Genomic DNA, 13,280 nt, shown 5'->3' with positions numbered 1-13,280 from the left:
CCGCAGAGCCGACCAATGAGATTTGCGGAAGAGCGCGGTGGGCCGACCTACCGCCGCTGAGGTAATGTCTGCATTTCTGCGCAGTTTCTCCGGTCCTAACCTGTCAACTGCGTGTCTAGTATTTCTACAGCCCTGAAAGCCTTTCGTAATTTTATTTTTTTTAGTCATACACGAAATAGGTATTTAATATAAACATACCTCTTTAACACGAAGTTCAGTGCTTAATCTTATTTGTGAATAAAGGAGATACAACTACTCCAAGTTTATTTTATGTTACTTTGCAAATCCTGCAACGGGTACAATGGGGGGCGTCGTAGTAGTGTAGTGGTGTATTATCTCACACATCGGGGAGCGGCGTTCGAACCTACATACATGCGGTTATAAACGGTTTCAAAAAATGGATGGATGCAAGGCGGCTGGGGGCTGCTTCGTAACCTGCGCTCGCCCTCGTGTGGCTGATCTGTTCGTAGACGATTTTCATCCCATCGTCTGTCAAATGTCTAGTATTTAAACGGGCCCAGCATTTCCAACGAATCTTGCTCTTCTGAACGGATCATATTATTACTTACAATTAAAGCACTTCTCTAAAATGCTCATTTAAAAACAGCGCATAATATACTCTACAAAAAAAAACATCCGCTTTTAATCTCTAATGACACCGACCGTTACCTAAGGTGTAATATTGATTTTTTAACATTCCAGTAAAATGCGAGGAACCTGCATCCGCTTTCTCACTGTGGTAGTTTGGAGTATGGAGTTTACAGAAAGGTAGCAGTTGTCAGTCGTTAAACATAACTGTAAATATAAGCCTGCTTTTATGGATTAGTTAAATGAGTTGCCTCTAGCTTAATATTTTGGGTAGTGTCTTCTCTAGTTGTACATAGTCGCATTTTATGTTGAACTGATGCTATTATGAAGTAGAGCTATTTCTGGAAAAAGGACGAAAACGTGTCCATGGAAATTAATTCAACTGAGAGGGCACATCAAACAATATGTAATTTATTGTACATCCAGTGCAATGATTCTTTTTTTGTACAGATAGGAAATAACCGTGTTGATTTTATCCAAAAGCAGTAAATCCTTTGGTGCTTCTGTTATTTTAACCCCACATTTTTCTGGACAGCACAGTGGCTGTAAGTGTGTGTGTACATACGAATGTGTGGGTGTGTGTGTGTCGGGTGGGTGTTGAATCAAACTACCCCTCTGTGCACTTGGAGCTACCATCATCTCACTGTTTTATGCAGGTTTCTTCAATCCAATCCAAAGACCTGAAGTTACCTTAACTGGTGTCCTACGCTGTGTTTGTGTCTACATGTGAATATCAGCTGTCGGCCTTAAAACTGTCACAGCCTCTCCGATCATCTACACATGTTCAAGCATCATTACCATTGTGTCGTCAGGTTCAGTTACGAACATGTAAGTGTCCATTTTATTTTTTTGATCATAATCAGCATTGTATGGGGTTAAATCAGAATCAGAGAGGAGCGGGAGCTAGGTCAGGTATGCGGGGGACACTCAATAGCCTGCTTGGTACATTAATTTGTTAGTTATCATATATATTAGTTATCAAATGTACTGTAGTGTCCATGTGAGAAATGGAAACTATCCAGTGACCTGAGATGAAGACTGGACCCTATGGTACACTGTGTCTCTTTGTAGAATCCTTGGGTACCGCTGGTTTGACTTTGTGCCGAATGAGCGGTTGCTCAGGGAGCCCCGAATGAGGCACATTACCGGCATTGTGAGGGAGCCTCAGTTATAGCAGTATGGCCATGTAACGCGTTTCCCTGAGGGTGATCTGGCTCACGGCATCCTCATTGCTGATGACCCAAGTGGCTGGACCAGGTCAAGGGGACGCCCACATATCACCAGAGGGTGTTACCATTTCCAGAGGGTGGGACTAGATTGCATGTTGGCCTGGGGGGTCGTCAATCAGGTTCCCAAGGTGTTTTGTAGTGTGGTAGGTTCGGAAACGCACTCCACCATTACATGCTCCCCAACCAGACCTGACCTGACCTGATATGTATTTATGATCTCAGTCTTAAAGATGCAGTATGTTCATCTGTTGGCAGGTTGTGTTACCACCTTAATGAAATACAAAATATGCCTAAACTAAAAATGTGATTAAAAATGCATTTTTCCCTAATGAGGATATTGTACATGTCGCGTGGTTAAAAACAAATTTTCAGAATTTTCTGACACATAATATTTAAATTAAACTTAAAAATGCATAGAAATTACTTATTGCTACAAGTAATATTCTGGTGTTTTCATTCATAATCTGAAAAATACATACAAATATCGTGATTGCTTCTTACACACATCCTACAGCTACCTAGTAAAAGAAGTTTTGGCAGCAGTAAGGTAAGCGAAATAATTCAAAATACAGAAACATTAGAGAGAAATAATGGTGACATATATAAATATGTCATCCTCTCCAGCCCTGAATGGCTGGTCGCACCTACTAATGAAAATGAACATTATGGTGAAAAAAACATGATGTTTAGCGCAAAACTGACCTTTTATTAAACCATGCACTTTTACGACGTTTTGGAACATTAAGGGGAAAGGTTGACGTCGAGCTGAGCGAAATACTGCACTATGTATTACAGTCTTACCGACACCTTTTTATTTCCATGAATAAAGGGAAAGGATATATTCATAATAAATTATTTTTGCCAAAAAAAATGGATATATGTGACACCTCTCACAGTTTTGAAGTTTGGTCCTAATATTGAGCAAAACTGATACGGGAACAGATTACTGTATTTCCTTAATGCCGTTGCTGTTTCTCATACAGTCCTTAAGGTGGCTCTGTCATCAAACGTACAACAAGGCTGCATATGCTGACTAAATCAGTCCATTTACAGAAACCTCCAGTTCAGCACTTCCATTCCAAATAGAACAGCCAGTAAGTCGATACGTGAGAAAATGCGTTAATGGATAATAATTTGACGGCGCTTGTGACGAGTGAGCTTGTGAGAATGACTCTGTTCTGTGTGTCCGGCGGTGCGGGCACAGGTTGAATTTATCAATATTTTGATCTTTTCGTCCCTTCTGACTCAGCTACTTTAACTCAATGACGATTCTAATAAGCAGCAGCACGTTATCATTACTGCATGATCCTCATATTTTGATTATACTACCACAGACAATTATTTAAATTAATATTATTAAGTATAGTTAATAGCGGTTGACAAATGACACCAATGATACTGTAATGTAAGATGACAGTAGCAAATTACGTTGAGTTCTTTAATTCACCGAGATTTGCGGGTAGGGTGGTTGCTTATGAGACTTTTAGGCATTCTCCTTTTAAGATGATTTATGTAGCAGCTGTGGATATTTTTACACGCCCTTGCTGTAGTGTGAGTGGGTTCCTCTTTGGCAAATAGCAGTTTTGCAGCACCTTGTTCCATTAGAGAATATGTCATCAGCTATGTTAAAATACACCTTGCTTTATGGTTTGGTATTTAAAATTCGTTTTAATGACAAGTGCAGTGTTCCATCACTAAATTACTTATGTTGGTTGAACTAAAAAAAATATTTTATCGGGCACGTCAATAAAATTGCAACGGCGAAAGGACAACATACCTATCTAGTTCAACACTCCTATAAAAACAAATTTGAAAAGTGGCATGCACGTTAGATTTCCATAAAATATGCAAAACTACAACACACTGAAACACTAATGGATTTTATTAATCAAAGGTAACATATAGGGAAATAGCTGAATCCAGTCGTTCAAATTATTTGAATTGCTTTACAGGATCGCAGACGAGACTTAAAAGTAATAAAAAAAAATAGGAAAAGAAAGTTAATGACGTGACTGTTTTGAGTGTTTTCCCAGATCAGATTGTCACTCCGCTTTCGGCAAACTCCCCATTGGACAAGATGACAGCAAAGCACCGCCTCGGTGGCGGTAGTAATAGCCGCGGCTCCGAAGTGGACGCGTATAGTACGGGGCGCTGAATTTAGCGGCTTAGCTGTAATGCAGGCAGACTCGCTTCACCTGTATAAACGCGATTAAGTCCCGCAAGATAGAAGCTGCCAATACTGAGTCTGTCTCCACGTGAAGAAAACTGGATTATAGCACATGCTATTCTGAATTTTTATATTCACACCGAAGATCCATGTAAGTTCAATGAATATGGACCGTGTGGTTTAGCGATGTGACTTAACGTATAGAATTATTGTCTTAGGTATTCTAAATAAAGCGGAACGCCTAAAAAAATTGTATTATTCTATACAATTAGTAAAACTTTGACTTGATAACGGCAACCTAGACTGCAACGCTTAATGCGGCTTCCTCCTTATAGGCAAGAGTACCTTTGGCAGCTAGTTATAAAAAGTATGTAGCTGTAATAATTAATCATTTACAGCCGTGATGTCATTACCTAGGGGACACTGAGGCGTAAGCCGCAGTTTTCCGTGTAGCATCATTTATATATTTATGAAAACTCTTACTGGAACTCTTATGAGTGAAATTTGCGCACTAAATGAGAGCGCCAATAGGCTAACTAGCTTTATTAGAGAAGTCTGCCTGCCATGCGACCTGTCGGTGGGATTCGCCGCGCCGGGATCGCATGCGCTGGTCAGACGAGCTTTATAAATGAATCAGGCGCAGTTTTATCCGGCACTTTCGCGTAATTCACGGCAGTGTGGCTCCTTAAAGCACAAGCGCTTCCTTGCGAATCGTGTGAAATTAAACGGAACCGTTCTGAAGTATTTCACAATCCAAATCGATTTAATAATATTCTGAGCAACGAAGGTCGTTTTACTACACGAGCCATTAAAAGGAGCTGGATTAACTTTTTAATACAATTAAAACCAAACGGTATTAAAACTGATGAATCTTTATTATTGATGAATGGTGGCGTTTGAATAATGTACTAAGTTTTACTGTTCAGCAGTGATGGTTAATTTGGATATTTATTAGAGGGGATTACTGGTTATATTTAGGCATAATTGTTAATGAATGATTTTCTGATTATAATACATCGTTTCAGTTATTTTAATAAGTGGACGTTTTCCTGTATAAACACGATTGCTGTAGAGCAAATCGAGTTCATCACAGTATTAGTGGTGAATCAATAGGCTTATTTGATATTTGATGTCATTAATGGAAGTGAAAAAGTTATTTCCCTAAAAGAGGCCACTTTAACGGTATTCTTTTGATTGTTCCTCGACTGTGTTGCAGTGATGGTATAGTTATGATTCGAGAATTATTGTTGACTTTTATTGGCAGTACTATATTGTTATAACATATAGTTATTTTTTTCTAAAAGGATGCGGAAGTGTCCTCGGCCGTTATGCAGTGATGTAGTGATAAGAGTTTAAAGAAAAATTGCCAGTTACTCTGCGACGCTTTACTAGAAGGTTACTGTCCAATCGCTGGAAATTGTTCTTCACCTAACCATCTGCTTCAGACTGTTTGTTTCTCACTTACATTAAAGTAGCCCTTAAAACCACTGCAATTTTGTGTGGAACTTTAAATACTCTTTTGAAAACCTGGATAACCTTTGTTCTCGGAAGCATGACAATTTGTAAAATAGCGTAAAAAGTGGGGGATATTGCCGGCAAGCAGCACAGCTGAGATTGTTCTGGGAGAAATGGTCATACTAACCACCTATGGTCCAGGTTGGCATTGTAGGCTTTTGTTTCAGCATGCAGTCATATCAAGATGCAGTGATTTAGCGGGCAGCAGTGTCATCTCACACCAGCAGGGTTTGGGTTTTTGAATCATACCTTGCTTTGTGTGTGGAGTTTTCGCCTAGATTGGCCTGGATTTCCCCCTGGTACACTGAAGAGTAAAAAAAAAAAGCTTTTGTTTGTTCAATGAGTTTCTTCTCATTTCAGTAGCTGAAAACGATTAGTTCGTTCATTGAACGTTCGTATTTATGGTTATAGTTGAACCTATTTTTTTAAATTGACAACTGAATAAATTATTTACATTGAGGCAACTATCGATTACTTTAATTGTAATTATTTACATTGAGGTGCGATCGATTACTTTAAATATTTTAAGTTGATTCGATGATTCCAACATTTTAATTTTTTCAGTGTTTCGGGTTCCTGCTCTCAAAAAAACAACACACATCCCATATTGTATGTGTGTGCGTGTGTGTGTGTGTGTGTGTGGGGGGGTTATATTTACCACATTGTGGGGACCAAATGTTCCCACTGTGTGGTAAAATCTGTTACTTTTTAGCTTGTGGGGACACTTTTCAGGTCCCCAAAAAAATAAACTAGTTTTACAAAAGTCTGTCACTGCAATCAAAAAACTAAAAATGCCTAAAGTATTGTATTTTCTTTGGTTCCTCATGGTTAAGGTTAGGGATGGGTAAGGTTTTGCTTGCCATTGTTTGATTAGCGTTTTTCTCATAGAAATGAATGGAAAGTCCCCACAAAGGTATGAATATCAATATGTACCGGCATGGCCGTGCACCGGGATGGCCTGGCATCCCATCCTAGGATGCCCCCTGCCCTGACCTTCTTTGGAAGGACTCCAGTTTCTCTCTGACCCTGTATTGGGTTAGTGGTCAGAGGATACAGATGAACTTAGACTGACAGAAATTAGTTTATACCCCTATTATGTTACCTTTGGGGAAGCACCATTTCAATGCTCTGTGCCAGCTCTCTTGTTGAAAAGTTTAACGTTAAAGAGCGGTAAGTGTTTTAAGAAGATTTGGCAGGAACGTGTGGTTTTAGTTAAGCTTGGTTAAGCTTCCTTACTCTTCCTCTTCTAACAGTCTTTGGCTGTTTATGTGGCTGAACAGTAAAGTTTTTACTGGTCGCTGTTATACGCTCAGCTGCAGGGGTAGTCATGACTATGCTGAAGAGGAAGGACGAAAATATAATACAAGAGGTGTCATATGAATGCCTGCCAGCTCAACCACGGCGAGACTGAGAGAGGGAAGGGGGGGGGGGAGGGGGGGGGGGTGGTGGTGGACGTATACCACTAAACTTGTTGTTTTGGCTTCTGTGTTTGTTTTTCTAAGTTTGATTAACGGCTTTTATATGAATATTTCACAGTGAAAAAGAAAGCATGTTCAATATTCCCATCGGTAAGGTTCCTGCTGAAATTAAAAACAAAATGGATGGCCGGTGTAAATTCTCACTCAGATTTTCTGGCTTTTGCTTTTTAATCCTTCCAACTGACAAAAAATTGCCGTGCACCTAAATAAATACGGTGCTTGAACGAGCAGGTCAAATAGAACCAGAACTAGTTAGGATGCTTTAGGGTTGTTATGCAAAAAAAAGGAACCTGACCAGCAGGTCTTGGTTTTCTGCTGCTTTTGTTCTGGCCTCTTGAATGAGTTGCGCTTCTCCTGATTGTCTATATGCTGCAAGGACGAGCTTGAAAACTGAATAGATAAGCTGGACTTTAAACCTTGAGGTCCGTAACCATTACGTTGAAAGACAGCATCTCGAACTTGTTGTGGAATCATTGGTTTCCTCATTATGATGCTTTACACCATTACAAATGATCCGGTTTGGCTACACAATTCCAGCGACATCCTGTGACAACATATCAAAGGGAAAGAGTCCTTTATCTGTTTTAAATATTGCTGCAGTAAGAGCATCGGGGACAGTGCTACATTTTATGTAGTTGATGTGTAGGATTTTCATAGTACGTAATTTACACCGACCATTGGCTGTCATTGCCTGACTGACAGCTGTCATTTCTGTAGATTCAACACCTACCATTGGCTGTTATTGCCTGACTGACAGCTGTCATCGCTGTACGTACAACCTCCATTATTGTCTGACTGACATTGCACAGCTATCATCGGAGTCCTGAGTGCAGGTGTGCCCGTTCAAGAACACTGATGTTTTGCTGGTCTTTTGAACAAGGGAAGATACAGATGCTAGTTTGTTAGCTGGTGGCATGGGGTTTATTATTTGTAAATGCAAAACGAAATGCCTGTGGGTCCAGGTGTGAAATGGTTCTTGCATGGATTGAATATTACAAGAGGAATTGGGATTTTTGTTTTATGATCGCTGGTTAGCTGTGTTTTAGGTCTATGCTAATACTGAGGTACTCCAAGTTGGCTTAATTCTCGATTTTCCCATTTGAAACTGCATGGACATCATTGGATGTCTATGAAAGAATCCTTTAATAAGAATATATATGACAGTGAGCTTTTAAATGTACAATATTAATTAAAAAAATATGGACTTGGGAATGTGTGGCCACACGGATTCACGTAAAAAAATTATATGCAGAAGGGATATATCAGGGGGGCGGCATGGTGGTGCAGTGGTTAGCAGTGTTGCCTCGCACCTCTGGGATCCGGGTTCGAATCTCCGCCTGGGTCACATGTGTGTGGAGTTTGCATGTTCTCCCCATGTCGTCGTGGGGTTTTCTCCGGGTGCTCCGGTTTCCCCCCACAGTCCAAAAACATGCTGAGGCTAATTGGACTTGCTAAATTGCCCGTAGGAATGCATGTGAGAGTGAATGGTTGTTCCCAGCCTCGTGCCCATTGCTTCCGGGACAGGCTCCGGACCCCCCGCGACCCAGTAGGATAAGCGGTTTGGAAAATGGATGGATATATCAGGAATCATCCTCTCCAAGAATAAACTGATCATTATACCGCAGGAAAACCTCATCTTGGCATCGACGTGTGTTCCAGGCTGAAGATGGAGGTGGTTAAGCAATGAGAGGGTCAAGCCCTTGATCTGTCCACTTTGTATACAGTATATGTGCCCTTAAATGGTGAGTGGGAGGGGGAAAGCAGGGGAAGAAGAACGGACCTGTGTGTCCACAGCTTAAATAGCAATTTACTTTAAATAGCTTTTTTTCCAAAAATAGAAAGTAAATTACATATTTGTCTTCTGTCTTTGGTGTTTGTTTTTTATTTTTTTTACCTTTTCCTGGCTGAATTTTGTATTTTTTTTCCACCAGGTTTCACAGGAAGAAATCCAGCTGTTTATAAATGATTCTGTTGTGCTGTAAACGTATTTACTTATTGCTGGTGTTTGTGTATGTAAACACTTTAGTCGTTTGGACATAATAAAGCCAATGCCTATTCTGCTGTCAGAGAAAATAGCAATATCAGTATATAAGTGACAAATATGCTACAGTTTATGGTCTTTGTAAGGCTCTGGAGAATATGTTGAAATGTTTGTAAATTATGACCAAAGGTGCTCTTTTGACCTGTCGTATTGTTCATATGGGGTGGATAAAATGAGGAATTTTATCTGGCTGAAGGTACTGTGTGCCGGGAGCCCAGCACTGCATGGGTACTAAGCTGATTTTTTAAGCTTAAGATCAGTAATTGGGAAAGATTACTTTTTCAGTTCAGTGCCGGAGGGAACTTATCTTCACATGGTTGCCTCCAGAAGCGGTACAAGCCAAGTATCATTTAATTAAAGCCAACCGAACTTGAACCGGGGTCTTTCTAGATCGAGTGCCCCAGAAGGGTGAGGATGCCAGGTATGGCTGCACAGAGAATCAGTTTCATCGCTCTTTCACATTTCAGTGGTATTAGGCAATCATCCATTATTAATGTGCAGCCGGGCCTGTCCTCTGGAGAGGGCAGCCCTGCCAGTGTCCCCTAATGCTCTGTGTCGGGCCTCTGAAGCGGTTTCCTTCCTCTTTGAGGTGCCATTCAATTTAGTTAAACTTCCAGGAAATGAGCTGGTGTTTCCAAGGTGGAGGAGTGTGGGACGGAAGGAACTGTGGGTCACTGTGGAAACCTGACTGTAGATTCCTCATCACATGGTGTTGTGCCAGTAGGGTCCCTCCCCCAAAGTATTGCCACGGTATAGGAGAAGGCCCCTCCCTGGAAAATGGCAGCAGTGTCCCCCGTAGAAGCGTTCCCGTCAGGGGCAAGCGAGCTTTGCTATGGCCTGCGCCTTCTCAGCAAAGCTGAACCTGTTCCTTCTGTTGCTTCCCTGTTCTTTGAAACAGGGGAGTAAAAACGGTGAATCCAGACTGAACTGCAAAGCTTCCAGTTTACTGGATGTGCTGGGTCACCCTTCGCAAGCACTAGTTGGCTTTTCTCCGTCGATGACATCAGAGTAACCATGTTTGAATCGATGCTCCTGTTAATCATCCCCATCGGTGAATCAGGGTCCATCCAAGCAGGCAGTACTTGTGATTTTAGCTCAGAACTGAAGCTATCTGTGCCAGTGCAAGTGACACTAGCCTGGTTGGCCTATTTCCCCATGGCTCCAACCTGCAGTGCATTCCTGCGAAGCTGATAAGGACGTTCTCAGCTGGAGCACTTCTCAGAGAGTCAGGAATCCCTCTGTCGGTTTGGAAGTCGGCTGGCCCTGTGGGATCATGCGTGTGCCTGGCCTGTAATAAGACACCTGTCTATTCTGAGCAGCTCTTCCCTGAAACGTCACCCTCCCACCCCCGTCACATCTGACCCACAGTAATGCACACCGGCACGCCTAGGAACCAAAAAGCCGAGCAAGCAGAACCGCCAGTGATCACCTCCTGCAGTGCAGGCCAGTGAGTTCGCTTAATGGCACACTGGTTTTCTGGGGAAAATTGTAAGCTACGTAAGTCTCAGTGTATGCGCTCCAGCGTAATCGCTAATCCTTTGGTGCAACTTCACACAACTGTACAGCTAAGCCACAGAGTTTATCTGGAGCGTAAACCCAGATTTCTTTCATATTGCGTATTTGCTCAAGGTCAGTTGAGGTAATTTGCAGTGCGGCTGTATTTCTAGAACAACGATTGCTCTTTGAAAAATAAAAAAAGCACAAATGAGTGTTATGAATTTGGTGAAGTGGGAAAGTGTCAGGGGTGGATTTTAGCTCCGGTGATGGGTTGTGTTTCTCATCTGAAGTGCCTAGAAATGAATTGTTCTTGGGAGGAGAGACATTATAGTCAACATTCTTGGCAGGGTGGACCGATACGGACTCACCACCAGATTTGCAATGAAAACAGAGAATGTTTTCGTGAGATTTTCCCAGCCTGAACTTCTCCTAACCTTTCTCATATCCCTCTGTAGTGTATATAATCGTGCTATTGGCCGCCGTGTGGCTTAACAGCCTTTTTTTCGCGAACGATGATTGACAAGCGAGATCAAGACAAGTAAAATCCTGCAAAAAAAAACAAGGCATTGACTCGAAAAAATGGTTCTGTTTCTCTTCTCCCAGGCAACGTTCATTTGTTTTGGCTCAGATCCCCACAGAAGTGGCCAGTTTTAGTGGGGATTATGGGAAACAGAATGTAACCTTTAAACGTTATGGAAAGACTACGGTCCTGCCTGAACACATTGTTTTCACAAAGTGGCGTCCAGCTCGGAGGAGGAAGTGTAGTGCTTCCTTATCAGCCAGCGAGGGCTTCCTGGTTTTCCTAACCCTCTCGACTGCGTGATTTGCTGCCATTACGTACAGCCTCCAGCCATCTCTGGACATCCTCCCCATCTCCTGTGTCCTGGAACTAGCTTCCTTTTGTCTGGTTAGCTCATTGGGAATCGTCAGCTCTCATCCACTGCCTCTTGTTGTTTCACCCTGGTCTTTCCCCCTGGTCTAGGCTAACGTGGCCAGAGCGTGCGCACCATTTGCCATCGGGATTACAGGTCACACAGCACTATAACTGGGTGTAGCCCAACTCTGAGTCACTAGACCAAATCTGCCCACAAAAAGACTCTAGAGATCTTATTATATTGTAGCCTGTAGGGTATAGGAGGGACTTAAATGCATCTCCAATAAGCATGAAGTGTGTATCGAATTCTGCATTCTAGAAAAAGGGCTTGTATGTTGTCCAAACATACAAGATGCCTTTGAATTAACTATGGTAGATTTGTTTTCCCAAAAAAGAAAACAAACTTTTTATTTTTTAAATTTTTCAGACATTCCCATTTCATCTCATACTGTGCAATGTTCATTATTTAGGTTGCCTTGCACAACTAAAATAGGCCTTTACTCAGAATTTCTGATTTTCCTGCTTGGTTTTCTTATCCTTTCTTGTCTCTCTAGCTTGTCTTCATGCCTGTTCTTCTCCCTCTTGGTCAGAGTTGTGCTGTCCAGTCATGCAAGAGGCATGTTTCACATCCGTCAGATTCCACTGCAGGATGTTCTTGGCACCGGGACACAATAATGTTATAAAATAATAAACATAATAATCACTGCAGGATGAGCTAGTGTGGGTGGCCCCTGGGTGCAAAGTTAGTCATATGCACCCACTCAGTAGCTGCAGTATTACTTTGTATACAAGGCAATGGCTGCTTTGCTGGTGGCGGTTTTTGTTTTTTGCTGATACAGAAATTGAGTTATTTTTGCAGAAAAAAGGAAGTTCTGAAGCTTGGGATATCGAACAAAAGGCAGCACTTGTTGGGTTAAAATAAGCTCAGTAAGTTACTAACATGCATCTGTTTGCATGTCCGGATCTGCATTGTCGGCAGCAATGCCAAGGCAGCCGGTTTGGCTGATTTTACTGGCGCCCCCTACTGTTGATCTGGGTCCCCTTTTGCTGATTGGACCCTGGGTAGCTGCCTAGTTTGCCTATGCCTAGACCCAGCCCTTTTGGTTTGCATGTGAAAAAAGATGCATGTAATTTAATTATGCCCTTTACATGATGGCTGCATGCCAGGCTGAAAGGAGGAGCCTGATCCGGCACTTTCCCAGGTTGCCACTTGCTTCCAAAGTCTCTCCCTGTTCTGGGGACTTTGCACACTCAGCCCCTTATGTCTCATGGCACCTCTAGGAAACACTTTGGTGCACATTAATCTTCCCATCTGTGCATAGCTCTTGCCTTGTTTCTCCCCATTTCCATTCATATTTACATGACCTGACCTGTCGACCCAACCTCAACGTCATTCTTAGCCTTTGGGGTAAAATAAACGATCGATGATTGAGATGCTCCCAGATATACGTGTCGTCCTGCATAGAACCGACAAGGTTTTTTTCTTTCTTTCAGAGAACTTGTGCTACAGGTCACATGACTCCTTAAACTGGCCTAACTGCATGGAATGTGACTAGCAGAGAACAGCTCTCTGGGAGAAGGAGCAGGGATATGGCTTTGGACAGGCACAGGCCTGCACGCCCTCTGCGCCCCCTCCCCAGCGCGTGCCTTTGCAGGCACTTTTGTTTCTTCTCTTTCCTGTAGTGAAATCATGGTTTTCCATCTGAGAAAATCTACCTCTGGCCTTTTCTTAACCCCTGTCAGTAATCATTGGGTACCAAACATAGCTGGTCTGAGTTTAGTTCTTAATCTTAAACGCACAATTACTTAGGTCAACCAAACTTTAAATGTAGAGTGTATTCTTCTAATACCTTGATTACTATATATGTATTGTGTCCTGTGTAGAATAGGC

The 13,280-nt window shown here is 42.0% G+C and overlaps 1 protein-coding gene across 7 annotated transcripts in view; it reads left to right on the top strand.

Annotated features, from left to right (window-relative positions):
• The first annotated feature begins 3,909 nt into the window (after positions 1-3,909).
• Positions 3,910-13,280, top strand: part of mical2a (microtubule associated monooxygenase, calponin and LIM domain containing 2a) — a 61,688-nt gene continuing 52,317 nt past the window's right edge. For 4 of the 7 annotated variants that reach the window (XR_007400651.1, XM_049030385.1, XM_049030386.1 and 1 more), the window contains exon 1: positions 3,913-4,135. The gene's annotated coding sequence lies outside the window, so the exon portion shown is untranslated. Of the gene's footprint in view, positions 4,136-13,280 lie in introns of all 7 variants that reach the window. The other 3 variants (XM_049030383.1, XM_049030384.1, XM_049030390.1) reach the window with 3 other exon arrangements.

Source organism: Brienomyrus brachyistius, chromosome 11 (genome assembly GCF_023856365.1).
Source record: "Brienomyrus brachyistius isolate T26 chromosome 11, BBRACH_0.4, whole genome shotgun sequence".
NCBI lineage: Eukaryota > Metazoa > Chordata > Actinopteri > Osteoglossiformes > Mormyridae > Brienomyrus > Brienomyrus brachyistius.
Note: the sequence above shows the minus strand (reverse complement) of the source record. Positions and strands in the feature narration are given on the sequence as shown.